A 15,207-nucleotide genomic window follows, 5' to 3' on the forward strand; every position below is an offset into this window, starting at 1 on the left:
GCCATGTAGCAAAAAGGTCAATGCACTTGGTGAGCTGACTCTAAGTGAATGGTTTCGAGAAGTCTTTTCATTGGGCTTCCTTAAAGTACATGCTGTGCACACACATACACACACATATACACACACCAAATATCAATGAACAAGTGCCCAGGTTAAACTAACCATCAGTGTACAAATTAACAATAGATAATTGTTATTATCTACAAGCAGAGCTTCGAAAGTACATGCTGTGGGATAGTGGAAGAACAGAAGTTAGCGGAGTTGTGGGTTTCATTAGAGGGAGGCTTAAAAAGTTAGATCATCCTGGTAACTCTTCTACATTGTTGGTGGGAATGTAAATTGGTGCAGCCACTAGGGAAAACAGTATGGAGGTTCCTTAAAAAATTAAAAATACAGTTACCATATGATCCTGCAATCCCACTCCTGGGCAGATATCCAGAGAAAACTCTAATTTGAAAAGATACATGCACCCCAATGTTCATAGCAGCACTAGTTACAATAGCCAAGACATGGAAACAACCCAAGTGCCCATCAACAGACAACTGGTTCAAGAAGATGTAGTATAGGGACTTCCCTGGTGGCGCAGTGGTTAAGAATCTGCCTGATGGGTTCGAGCCCTAGCCCGGGAAGATCCCACATGCCACAGAGCTACTAAGCCCACGAGCCACAACTACGGAGCCCGCGTGCCACAACTACTGAAGCCCATGCACCTAGTGCCCGTGCTCCGCAACAAGAGAAGCCACTGCAATGAGAAGCCTGCTCACCACAACGAAGAGTAGCTCCCGCTCGCCGCAACTTAGAGAAAACCGGTGTGCAACAACAAAGACCCAACGCAGCCAAAAATTAATTAATTAATAGTTAATTAATTTAAAAAAGATGTGGTATATATTTACAATGGAATATTACTCAGCCATAAAAAGAATGAAATATTGCCATTTGCAGCAAGATGGATGGACCTAGAGATTATCATACTAAGTGAAGTAAGTCAGGCAGAGAAAGACAAATATTATATGGTATTACTTATATGTGGAATCTAAAAAAAATTACTGTACAAATGAATCTATATACAAAACAGGAACAGACTAACAGACATAGAAAACAAATTTATGGTTACCAAAGGGGAAAGGTGGGGGGGGAGGGATAAATTAGGAATATGGGATTAACATACAAACTACTATACATAAAGTAGATAAACAACAGGAATTATGGTATAACACAAGGAACTATGTTCAATATCTTGTAATAACCTATAATGGAAAATAACCTGAAATATAAATATATATATATATATATATATACACACACACACACACACACACATATATAACTGAATCAATTTGCTGTATACCTGAAAATGACACAATATTGTAAATCAACTATACTTCAATAAAATTTTTTTTAAAAAAGAGACCATTCTTTCTTTCCCATCACTCAAAACTATGATGAAAATGAGTCCATTTTATGGTGGGTAAATTATACCTCAATACAACTGTTTGAATAAAAACAATGAAATTGTTCTCAGGATCTCATTGGAGTGCATTAATGTACTCAACAAGAGATGGAGAGAAAGCAAAAAAGAAGACAAAACAGAATCAAAGAAAAGGAAACCAATTATGGTTATGCTTAATGCTAATTTTACACAAGAAATTTATCTTAACTTCTTCCTATTATTATTGCATTCTTCTAAGATCCCTAATGGGGTGAGGGGAGAATGATGAAAATGAGGCTATTGATACCTCAAAAGGTTTGGTGCATGTCACACAGCTATTAATAGAAGAGCCAACTAAGAAATATAGTTTTCCTGCCTTGAAGTTTCCTGTTCTTTTCACACAGTGGGTGTCAAAACTGGAGGGCAGAAAGGAAATGAACTCAGTCCCTGGAAGAGATATCTGCATTCTCATGTTTATTGTATCCTATGTTTATTGCAGCATTGTTCACAGTAGCCAAGATATGGAGACAACTTAAGTGTCCATCCCATCCCCTTAAAAGGACATCCTTCCATTTGCAACGACATGGTTGAACCTGAAGGACATTATGCTAAGTGAAGTAAGCCAGTTACAGAAAGAAAAAAAACCTGCATAATCTCACTTAAATGTGAAATCTAAAAAATTTGAATATATAGAAGCAGAGATTAGAATGGTGGTTACCAGGGGCAGGGAGGTGCGAGAAATGGGGAGATATTGGTCAAAGGGTACAAGGTTGCAGTTATGTAGGATGCGTAAGTCTAGAGATCTAAAGTATAGCATGATGGCTATAGTTAATAATACTGCATTGTATACTGGAAATTTGCTAAGACAGTAGATTTCAGGTGCTCTCATCACAAAAATAGATGGTAACCAGGCGAGGAGGAGATGATGTTAATTAGCTTAACTGCAGTAATCGTTTCAATCTGTGTATGTATATCAAATCAGCATGTTGTATACCTTAAATATATACAATTTTTACTAAAGAAAAGAAAGTTTTTAAAAACTGAGGGGGGCAGCATCACTGAGTCATAATCCCAGCTCGGGTACCCACCTCCCATAACCTTGAACAAGTCACTTTACCTCTTTGGGCCTTGACTTTTCTATCTAAGAATAGGATATGGAACTCAAATCTCCCCTTGCATCTTTGGAGGGCTAACAGCATGCAAGGAACTCCAGAGGCAAGAAAAGCCACCTCAGACTCTACACGCTCCCTTCCCAGATTTTCCAAGGTGGCTGGGCTTCTAACCAACAATCCTTGGAACACATTCTGTGTTCCTGGCCGAAATCTGGCAGAAAATCAGTCTGAAGCAAGGCTGGCTTCAGGAGCCCTCAGGGGAATGCTACAACAGAAGTGACCAGGTTGCATGGCTTCTAGCCTCTGCCATTTCCCATTTCCCATCAAATCCCACACAGCACTCCGAGGAGGAGTGGGGGAAGGACGCTGTCGGGTAAGCAGACCAGCACTCAGCCATCTGACTACAATGGTGTTGCCAAAAGGAACTGTTCCTTCTCCCCCATGAGCGATGATCTTATATGTAAGCAGAACTATAATTTCTGGGGTGCTCAGAAAACACTCCCTTATCCTAAATGTCTCTTACCACCTTTCTCTCATGGATGCCTAAAATGCCATCATTAGAAGTACATTCTTTTGGATTAGTGATTGCCTTTCGGCAATCAGATTTTATAATCCCCAAACTTCTCTGAGAGGATACACATTGTCAGTAACATCTCAGTGTGAATAACCTTGTGACAGGCTTTTTTCCCCCCTTCAGAGCAACTGGCAAGTTTTACCAAAAAGTCTGTGGTCCTTTCCCACTTCCTTTGATACACCAATCTCTCCCTCCTAGTACTACCCCTCCTCCCAGCCTCTGGAACCCAACATCCTCATGCTGGTGGCTCTCTTCTCCACTCTCCCTACCCTCAAATTTCTACTTCCTTAGTGGGCCAGTTCTGGGCTAGTCAGGAAGGCCACTTGTAAGTCAGCTCCCAGTGTTTATGAGATAAATGCAAACCTGTCCAGAGCTCCCAAGTATGGTTGCTAATCTCCTTGACTCCGAGCCCTCCCTTCTTTTGCCATTGCTATTGTTACTCACGTTCCTATTTTATTCTTGACGGCCGAGCCTGATGCCAGTGTTTCCAGTCTGGTTCTCTCTCATTCTAGTGGTGTAGTCCCAGCACAGCCACAGTCCATTCTGGAGGTGGTGGTGGAGAGGGTAATATGGAGATGAAGGTAGAGGGCTTGAAAGAAGAGGTTATGTTCCCTTTAATTTCCTTGAGACAGACAGACAGACAGACAGACAGACAGACAGACACACACACACACACACACACACACACACGAATACTATTCAGCCATAAAAAAAGAGAATGAAATCTTGCCATTTGCGACAACATGGATGGACCTTGAGGGCATTATGCTAAGTGAAATAAGTCAGACTGAGAAAGACAAATACTATATGATCTCACTTATACACGGAATCTTAAAAAAAAAAAAAGCTTGTAGATATAGAGAACAGATTGGTGGTTGCCAGACGCAGGGGCGTGGGGGGGTGTTGGGAATGGAATATACATCATGGTGAGTATACTTAATAATATTGTACTGCATATTTTAAAGTTGCTAAGAGAATAAATCTTAAAAGTCCTCATCACAAGAAAAAAATTTGTAACTATATATGGGGACAGATGTTAACTAGACTTATTGAGTTGATCATTTTGCAATATAAACAGATATTGAACCATTATGTTGTACACCTGAAACGAATATAATATGTCAATTATACCTCAATTAAAAAAAACGACACCAAGATAACCATTTTTCTTATCAGATTTGCAAAAATCCTAAAGTTTGATTAATAAATTCTCTCAGCAAGGCTGTGGAGAATTGATACAAACACTATGGAGGCAATTTAGCAATATCATTCAATCTTAAAATATATGTATTTTCTGAATGTACATGTATATAACAAAAATTAAAAGGAGGTCCAAGGAAGAGTGTGAGGGATACGCTTGTCTTTTAAATAAATGTTTCCAAAGCTTATCATTTCATCTAAAGTGAAAGTAAAACAGTTACTCTTTTGACATGGATTCTGTCATAAATATGGCTTTAATATTCTCTCTGCTCGTTATATGTAGATATATTTTATTTCTCCAAACCAGTTATAAACTATTTGAGGTTGTCGTTTACGGGCTCTGTTCTTTTGTCCACACCATAGTACCCAGCACAAAGCTAGGTGGAAAGAAGATATTTAACATAAGCCTTAAGAAGAACTAAGGTTTTAAAAACTAATCTACTTTTCATGCTTATACCTGAATTCTATGCGAGAAAATAAAGTTGTTGATGTGGCAAATAAAAAAAATATATATGTGTATTTTTGACCCAGCAATCCTACTTTTAAGAATTCACGCTACAGATATACTTGCGTGTGTGTGAAAAATCTAAAAGTTATTCACTGCACCATTGTTCGTGATGGCAAAAGATTGGAAACAACTTCTGTGTCCATCAATAGACATCTGGTTAAATATGTGGTGGCTCATTAATACAATGAAATAGTGTGCAGTCGTATAAAAGAATGCGTAAGCGCTCTATGCACTAATACAGAAAAACAGATTATTAAATGAAAAAAATCACAAGTGCAAAATGATTTGGATAATATCCTGCCTTTTATGTAAAGAGAATATAATTTTTTAAGAGTACGTATTCATATTTGCTTATATTTTCATAAAGAAAATCTGGAAGGATACATAGGAAAATACTAAAAGTTATAAGGGGAGACTATGTTTTGAGGAGAAAGGTAAGAATTGAATGGATGTGGGACAGGGGTGAATTAGACATCTTACTGCATACTTTTACATATACCTTTATGAGCGTAAACATATATAATCATATATACACATACACACATATGCATTCATATTCTTGAAGGATACAAATGTATTTCCCACTGAAAAATTAAATTTGAAGAGTGTATGTTTAAAAAAAAACTCTAACTCAAGGTGAGGGGCTAAACTTGATGGCCATTTTGGGTCCCTTCCAACCGTGGAAAATCAATCCTACAGAGCTGGTCATAGAAGCCAGCTCTATTCCTACTAGTGGGACAGACCCTAGCTAGGACTCTTGTGTTCCCAGTGTGACTACAATGAGACGGTTTTCTCTTACAGACACTATTTAGCCCCTTTGGGGAGAGTGGGGGGCTATTACACTGCTCTCTGAAACAAACTGTTTTCAATAAAGTCTGTAAATTTGAGCTGACATCTGGGCCTTGGCCCAGCTAGGAAGAAAGCAGGCAAAGAAGGGTGCTAATGGGAAACCTCCTGTGCTCCTCCAAGGAGGGAAGAACAGCTGGGCACTGCATCCTGGTCAAGCTAGGTCACAGCATACAGCAAGGATGTGACACATCTTGCAGAATCAATGCATCCCAAACAGTGGGTATGTATAGTTTCCCTCCAAGAACCTTGCTCACCCTCTGAGGTCATGTGGGTTCAGGTGACTGGGATGCTCACTGAAATCAAAGGTATTGCTTCAAATGGGTCCATGAGCTAAAGCAATGATGCCTACCATTTAGATTTCTTCCTGTCAGCGCTCCAAACACTATCACTTCTTTTCGCCCTGGGTTGCTCAAAATGATGACTTATCTAGACCTGCTGTCCTTAGGCAGAGACCTATGATTTTCATATCTTCCCCAAACTCTCCTCCTCCATAAAAACTTAGCTCCTCTGTGTCCCATCACATTGAGGCCTTGATAGGGGAGCTTAGCACTCATCTTATTGACTAATTCATATCACGGTGAGAATGGAAGACAAGGTTTGAAAATAGGTTTTTTTTCTAGATAATTAAATTGTAACTTAGGCCTTTGATGCTTTATCTATAATGAGGTTGTAGAGCACAGGGCAAGGAGTGTGAAACATTCCAGAACTTAAGGCTCAATGTAGGGGCGTTTACTAAAAATACAGCCTCTGAGAGCTGTCCTAGTGGGAGGAAAGGCCTTATTTCAGGGTGTCCGAATTGTGTTCAAATTCCACCTCCACTATTAATTAGATCCCACTTATTAGCTGAGCAGGTCATTTAACATTCTTGAGCCTCGGTTCACACATCGATAAAATGGGGCTGATAATAGTACCCACCTCACAGGTTGTTGTGAGGATCAAATGAGGTGAGACCCATAACGCGCTCAGCATAGTACCACACGCATATTAGTGCTCAATGAATGCTGTTACTGTTACATTACTATTAGCTGTAAATGACAGAGTTTATGGAAGGCAGAAAGCAGGTTGGGGCTGCCTATTCCTTACAGTGCCTGTTAGAGGCTGAATGTTTGTGTCCCCTTCACCAAATTCATATGTTGAAAACCTAATCCCCAATGTGATGGTACTTTGACGTGGGGGTCTTTGGGAGTTGGGGCCCTCATGAATGGGATTAATGCCCTTCTAAGAAGAGACAACGGGGAGATGACCTCTGCTCTCAGCCATATGAGGACACAGGATGAAGACGACTATCCACAAGCCAGGAAGTGGTCTCTCACCAGACACCAGATCTGCTGGCACCTTGATCTTGGACTTTCTAGCTCCTAGGACTGTGAGAAATAAACGTTTGTTGTTTAAGCCATTAGTCTATGCTATTTTTGTTACAGCAGCCCAAACTGACTAAGACAACCGTCTTTCACTATCCTGTAGAACTTCTCAAGTATTGCCGGATTCTGAGTGGTGACTAGAGTCACTTCTGAGCCCATCACGTTCGCTAAGAATCCTTATATAGCTCAACCTCCAGCTGACTCCATTTGCCCTATCCCCCTATCTCAGTGGGGAGCCCACCAGGAGTGATTTCTCTAGCCAAGCAGCTGAGTTCTGGCCAGAGCCATCTATCAAACCTAGAGTCTCTGCTTTGGACTTCCTGAGGGTCCCAGAGAGGTGAATTTAGGAGTCAGAAGGGTCACGAGTGTATTTGTGATTGAGTGGTCTTGAAGGGCAAAGAAACCACCTTTCCCACTGCATTTTGGCCATCATTTCCAGCCTCCTCTCCTGCTGCACGCTTTCTAGAGCTGCTAAACAAAAGTCACTGTTGATTGGTTTGAGTTTCATCTTTGTTTTGGTTCAGTATCTGAGCTGTTCTTTGGAAAGTAGTTCATATTTTTCAGTTTCGAATGCTTCTCCCTTTCTCCCCTTCATCTATTTTCCTTCTGTCCACCCTTCACGGCCCAGCTGCAGTGTCACCTCTTCAGGGAAGACTTGTATAACTACTTCTGCACTCAAAGGTCGCTTTGGGGGAAGGGAAGATGATTGGTAGAGCAGACTGCTCGTGCCATGCTAGAGCTTCCAAAGGTGGCAAGTTCACTCTGTCCCTAAACTCTCTTCTTCTTTGCTCTGCCAGAGTGCCTGACATGGCCCCAACTTCAAGCATTAGTTAGAGTAGGGCCCTGCCTTTCCCAGAGGTTTAATAAGTTCATAGTAATGAATACTGAAGGTTGGAGCAGTTCCCCAATAAACAGCAACATCTTGGTAGCGGTGAGGAGAACAAAAACCACAGTGAGACACCACTTTGCACCCACTAGGACAGTTATAGTAAAAAAGAAGATAATAATAAGTGTTGGCAAGGATGTGGAGAAAATGGAACCTTTATACACTGCTGGTAGGAATGTAAAAATGTCAAATGGTACAGCTGCTGTGCAAGAAAGCTTGGCAGTTCCTCCGAAGTTAAACCTAGAGTTACCATATGAACCAGTAATCCCACTTCTAGTATATACTCAAGAGAACTGAAAGCAGAGACTCAAACAGATCCTTGTACAGGAATCTTCAGAGCAGCATTATTCACAATAGTCAAAAGGCAGAAAGCACCCAGTGTCCATGAGTGGAAGAACTGATAAACAAAATGTGGTGTATCATACAATGCAATATAATTCAGTTAGAATGGATGAACCTTGAAAACATTATGCTTAGCGAGAGAAGCCAGACACAAAAGGTCACATACTGTATGATTGCATATTCATGAAATATCCACAACAGGCAAATCCCATAGAGACAGAAAGCAGCTCAGCGCATGCCGGGAGCTGAGAGGAGGGGAAAATGGAGTTGACTCCTAGCAGGTACGAGACTTCTTTTTGGGATGATGAAAATATTCTGGGGCAGGCCTGGACAAAACGAAGGTGCTGCGTACCCTGGTGACAGGGAGGCAGGTGACGAATAGAAAGGTAAATGACAACGGGAGAACCACAGAGGGGTGGCGGGGGTCGATCCCAATTCATAATCTTGTCCATGGGGTATCCACCCTGGGAGATGGGGTAGGTCTGCCAGACAGCTGAGCTAAAGGACGGGCGATGGGGGGAGGACCTTCCCGTTTTGAATCTTCAAGGAGACTCTTCAGCGCGACTAGTGGCCTCCCTACTCCGACCCCCGGCCCAACCCCTGGTGGGGTCCCGGGCCAGGAAATTCCTGCAGCAGATTCAAAAGATCACTCTGCAGCTCAACAGACAGACACAACACTCTGTCCCAACGAAGAAGGTGCCGAGTGAGAGGAAACAGTCATCTGCCAGTCCAGCTGGACAGAAGAGAGGGGAAGAGGGCACTGAAAGCTCACACCCCCGGTGTGATCCCAGCTCGTCCCCTCCTCATCTAGAACCCCTCTGCAGGCTGTTTTTTTTTTTGCGGTACACGGGCCTCTCACTGTTGTGGACTCTCCCGTTGCAGAGCACAGGCTCCGGACGCGCAGGCTCAGCGGCCATGGCTCACGGGCCCAGCCGCTCCGCGGCATGTGGGATCTTCCCGGACCGGGGCACAAACCCGTGTCCCCTGCATCGGCAGGCGGACTCTCAACCACTGCACCACCAGGGAAGCTCTGCAGGCTGTTTTTCATCCCACTTCCTTTCACGTTTCAACTGCTGTCAGTCAGTAGCTGACCCTGCCTGAAAATGCCACCTTGTCAGGCAGATGAGAAGGATGGCTTGAGGAAAGGCTTTGTGCAAGAGGTGAGCATCCCTCCATGAGGCAAGGGGTGACAGCAGGCCTGGCACTCGACCTGGGGGAGAAAGGGAGCACATGTATTCTTGGCTGGGTTGGGCCATTGACTTGCTGTGTGATGGGACCGCTGTCCCTTTGCATCTCTGGGCCTCGGTTCCTAAAGAACTTTCTGCATTCGTGAGTACGTGTGTGTATGTTGGGGGTAATCGTTTCACTTGCTTCTACTTTACAGGGACGTGGAAGGAACAAACCAGATTCTATTTCTTGAAAAGGCCTGGGAAGAAAAGAAGCTACATGCCACGTGGACAACTGATTCTGATTATCTCCAGCTTACCAAGTGCAGTCCGTCTGAAGGCAAAAAGAGATGTATAACTGAGTCTGCTCCAGCGGTCCGGCGTCCAGAGCCTAAAAATCCCATGAGGGTTCTGCCAACTCAGAAAAGACCCCTCAGCCTTTCAGGTAGGAGTTCTAGCCTGGCTGTGTCAGTCACCTGCCTGTGGGCAAGCACCCGGAGCTGAAGCTCTGGGTACGAAGCAGCATCACAGCACGGCCCAGCCAGGGTGATGAAGCACATCTCAGAGACGCATCCCCTCGGCTAAAGAACACTCTACTTTAGACCAGCCGGTCCCCATCCCCACTGTGTCCCTTGCCAGCTCTGCCCTGACTCATGCTAGACCCAACCAGGCCCACAGACTACCCTCTGCTTACTCACATCCTACCCAGCCCTCACTATCCGTCAAACACACTCTGATTCCTTGCAGCAACTCTAATGGTCTGCCTGTCTGTACCCTACAGCCTAGCACCTGCTAACAGGTAGACTGCTTGCCGAGTGATCACCAAGTACAGAGCAGGTGGGGCTTCCGTCTTGACCTGTCTATCTCCTCCTGGCTCTAGCACCGGAACAAAGGGACAAACACCCAAATAGTGACATGTACTCGAATACTGAGGGTCTATTATTAATTTTGTTAAGCGATAAGTGTGCACCTCCGAGATGAGGTCCTTCTTCATTTAAGTCCTAGAGAGCTGGAGAGAAATAAATAGGATTCTCGAAAGTGATTCCGAAGTGCATTTTGAGTGTATGAGGGTACGTGCATTCTACTGGGAGGAGGGTCCGTGGGTCCCATTAGATTCTCAAAGCATTCCATGATCCAGAATAGGCGCCCCCACTATTTAATACAAGCGAGGAGCCTGTGGGTTCCACCTCAGCATCACCGGATATCCGCAGGCAACTCAGTCCAGTTTCTAGGGCTCTAGGGCTAGGCACGCTTATTTTCAGCTTTCTGTGGGCTCAGAGCTGTTACTGGTGAAAGCTTCCCATAATCCAATCTTCATAGGGAACCTCTACGTTCTTTCCTGTCAAAATGTCTTCTTCCACTTTACTGAACAGCTTTATCATCAGCTCCACTATTCAGCTCATGGACCATTCCAATCTCATTACATAAGCCTTCTAGGGTTTCCCATGTATATCTCCAGGAGGAAACTGGAAATGGCCTTCTCTTTTGAGAGATGGAAATGAGGCCTAGAGTTTCCAAGGGGACACCGTTATTTAGTGCCAAAGCCAGGATTCAAACTTAGGTTTCCTAATTTTACACAGAGCCACAAAACCTGAGGGCAAGAGAAGCCTGCTAAAATCAAGTCCAACAATTGAGGAAGAAGATAAAACACAAATCCCCTTGTTTTCAGGGGCTAATTCCCAAATCTCGTATGTTCATCTGAACTTGGGTGTGTAGCCGAACAAAAAGAACCCCTTCTGCAGTGGATCTGATAGGTTTCTCTTATTCTTTTGCTACTACATGATTTTTTTTTTAATTTTTAATCATCCAACGCTGTAATAAATGGACTTGCAGTTGAGATGAAAATGTTAAATCAATTCTTCTGCATGACGCCTAATTGTTAATGACAGGTTTTGTGGTAGCATGTGTGTCACTCACTGCCTTCCTCTTCTCCCTAAATAAAGAATGAGTTCTACTATTACTTGGTTAGTTCTAATCCTTTGGGAAACAGGCATTTTTTTTTTTGAAGGTCAATGACCCTTTGAAATGGACAAATTAGTCACTACCCTCAAGCAGCATTTACAGAAACAATGTGAGGCATCTGGCTGAGACAGTGGGGAGTGCGGTCAAGCATTCCTTTGTATTGCCTACACCAGCATTTCCCAAGTCCGCTCTGCAGAGCACTACTTGTCCACAAGACGCTCTGTGAAAACAAAATTCTGTGCTTCAGATAAAGCTGGGAAAAGATCCACAGTCTCTGTTCACAATATTCCTTTCGGCATGATTAAAAAGGATCTCAGAAATCCCACAGTCAAGAAAGCTGTTTAACTACAGCCCAGCATTTTCTCCAACTGACTTTCCTGAGCCACCAGACCTCTTTTTTCTCATCTGTTTAACAGCTATGAACATCCCAGGACACTGGGAAGCACTGTCCTATACCACATCCAATAACTAGATATTTTGAGAATCTGTATATTTGCTAGAAAGTACTGAATTCAGGACGCCTCTCCCACTTCCGGTCACTCAACCTTCAGCTGAGACCCAGCTGAATGTTTCTCCTACCCGGCTGCTTTCAACCGTGCGAGCACTGCAAACCAAGAGAAAACGCCCCGTGTGAAATACTGTAGAGTACTATTAACTTGAAACATACAGTCTGGCCCCAGGAGTTAGGATTGTTCCTGTATACGAGGAGAAGCCAGAAGCCAGTGAAGTGATCTGAGCAGTGCAGTTATTCGATGAGATTTACATTTCTGTAAGACTGTTCCGGGATGACTGGAGGAGAGGCCGTGAGCTTGGAGGCAGGTCCTGTCAGGAGGCTAGTGAAAGAGCCTATTGCCATCATATTACAGACTAAAGGAAGAAAAGAGGCATTCAGTACTTGAGGATTAATTGAGAAAACTTATCCCCAAACACGCTTTTTGTTGTGTTTGGAAAAGTGTTAGCAGCAGGCTTCAGAAAGTGGTCCCTGGAGGCCACTGGCAGAGGCTGCAGGGAAGGCGGTGGCAGATGAAGCCTCGGGGCTGCTGGAACATCTGCCATGTCACCGAACTACTAGAGGAAAACAGAAAAGAGCATGTTTCTCCTCCTAGGAAATCTTTTAAGAGCCAAAGCCAAAGTCCCTGCTGGGCAAAGAGGAACTTAGGTAAGCGTACACAATACAGACAACAGAAAGGACATGTTAGGGAATCTAGATTCAAAAGGACTCCACTTGCTGACTGCCATAAGGTGGTGACTGTCCCTCAGGAAACGGAGGCATGAATAGTAAAGAAATGTCAAGGATTCATGCAAATTTCCAGTTTGAAATTGGGATTCTTCTTTTGGCAGCCAGGTGCTCATACGACGGCCCTTCTCCTCACTGTAAAGTTATTAGTGGGAAAGGTGATCATAGGGGTCAGGGATTAAAAAGTAAGTAAGGTTTGTTACCATCTTTGGATTTACCAAGGCTAGAGAAGCAGTGTGAGGCTGAATCACTGCTTTGGATCAATAATTCTCAAAAAAGGGACCTCAATTCTCAAGCAGGCCACAGTCTCTGGTGGGAGTAATTTCAAGCTCCACCCATCGGCCCACCCTAGATTGGGAATCACTGAACAGAGTGAGAAATGTCACTGATGGGAGTGAGGCATATGTGGACAATTTAGAGGCAGAAAAGAATTGACAGCCACAGTTCCAATAGCTGCAGTAATAGCAGCAATAACATTAGCAACTGATCATTAATGACTCGTGCTTAACACTGCATGTTCACGTTCGTTAGCTCTCTTCTCCCTACGGCCACCCTATGAGGTAGGGGTTGTTATTATCTCCCTTTACAGATGAGGAAACTGTTAGGAAATGGTCAACCCAGAAGTGGAGCCAAGGTCTTGGGCCCAAGACATGGAGCTGCATGGCATTGCTCTCAAAATCTAGGGTGCATTGTCTGAAACTACAGCTGGGATAAAATGGCCCCCCACACAAAATCTTTTTTGTCACTCTAATTGCTTTTCCTAAGTTCTTCTTACTGTTGCCTCTGAAAAGGAAACCGCTCTCTCTCGATCGCACATTCAGGCACACAGAAGGTCTAAATCAAATAGAAGGCGGCTGATCAAAAGGGAGTACGCGGCCACCTCACCTCATGTTAGCCTCAAACGGGTGGTCCCTTTTTGAGAATTATTGATCCAAAGCAATGATTCAGCCTCACACTGCTTCTCTAGCCTTGGTAAATCCAAAGATGGTAACAAACCTTATTTACTTTTTAATCCCTGACCCCCCTACGATCACCTTCCCCACTAATAACTTTACATGAGGAGAGGGGCTATCGTATGAGCACCTGGCTGCCAAAAGAAGAATCCCAATTTCAAACTGGAAATTTGCATGAATCCTTGACATTTCTTTACTATTCATGCCTCCGTTTCCTGAGGGACAGTCACCACCTTATGGCAGTCAGCAAGTGGAGTCCTTTTGAATCTAGATTCCCTAACATGTCCTTTCTGTTGTCTGTATTGTGTACGCTTACCTAAGTTCCTCTTTGCCCAGCAGGGATTTGGCTTTGGTGGGTGGGTGGGTGGCACTGTAACCTTGGGTTGCGTCTTCTTGAGAATGGTAGAGAAAGGGGATGTTTAAAAACTGCAGGTGGCCTTATTAGTTACTGGGCCAATGAAATCATCTTGGAACAGAAAAATTCCCTCTACAGAACCTGAAAATGGCATCGGATGGCCAGTTCTTCTCACAGACCACCAACCCTCTACTGAGATGTGATATGGAGACCAGCAGTGTTAGTGTCACCTGAGAGCTAGTTAGAAATGCAGAATCTCAGGACCCGCCCCCCCCCCCCCCGCCCCCGCCCAGACCTCCTTAATCAGCATCTGCAAATTCCCAGGGATCATGTGTACATTAAAGTTTGAGAGGCACCGCTTTAGGGCTTCCGGTCCTAGAGCTCATTTTCTTCAGAACCTTCAATAAACGCCCTAGAAATGAGGCGCCTTCTCAAAGGTTAATGAGTATCAAGAAGGCTTTTCACTCCCACTTCTGAATGTTTGCGGACGGTGCTTGTTCCTCGCTGCCTCAATCTATGGCCCATGGGGGTACAAATGCAAGCGATCTTAGAACTGTGTTCCCTGCCAACCATAACCTTTGTCTCCAAATCCCATGTCTACAAGAAATGGCAAAATACATATAATTAAAGACCAGGATCCTAAGGCAGTGAAGGGATCTATGCAAAATCACAAATACTTTGGGACTACAGCAGTGGTCCTCGACTGAGGGGAATTTTCCCCCAGGGGACGTTTGGTAATGTCGGGACACATTTTTCACTGTCATGAGTTTGGGAGGTGCTACTGCATGGAGCAGAGCCCCCCTCCCCACAGCAACCGCCGCATTGTGTTTAGCCACTAAGATGTGGGGATTGTTAGGGCAATTAGCTTATCCTAATTCTTTTGTCTTTACTCCCTCCTCTAAAATCAGGAGCCATAAGTTTCATATTAGCCCATAATTTTGCATTAATATCACCTACTATCACTACGTACAATTCACTTTCCACCTCCCTCTTCCATCTTGACAACTGCTCTCTATAGCACGAAGGGCAGGAACTGCCCAGAATCAATATGCCGAGAACATCCTCTCAGATTCAAATCCCCATTAAAAGCAAACCGAAGTAAAATCAAACCCAGAGGCCTGAGAGGCCCAACTGTTCTCAGACCCACTGCCCAAGGGCAATCGATCCTTGGATCCAAAGGCCTGAAGAACCTGTCCTGACTTTATGCTCATGGCTGGTCTCCACAGCCTTTAAAGGAATGATTACTGTCCCAGTGCTTTAGTTCCTAAGCTAT

At 43.8% G+C, this 15,207-nt stretch overlaps 1 protein-coding gene across 8 annotated transcripts in view; it reads right to left on the reverse strand.

Moving 5' to 3' along the window:
• The window catches only part of CHRDL1 (chordin like 1), a gene marked incomplete at both ends in the record, with an annotated part of 112,630 nt that overhangs the window by 48,842 nt on the left and 48,581 nt on the right, over positions 1-15,207 (reverse strand). The window lies entirely within an intron of this gene.

Source organism: Leucopleurus acutus (genome assembly GCF_964270905.1).
Source record: "Leucopleurus acutus genome assembly, chromosome: X".
Classification (NCBI taxonomy): domain Eukaryota; kingdom Metazoa; phylum Chordata; class Mammalia; order Artiodactyla; family Delphinidae; genus Leucopleurus; species Leucopleurus acutus.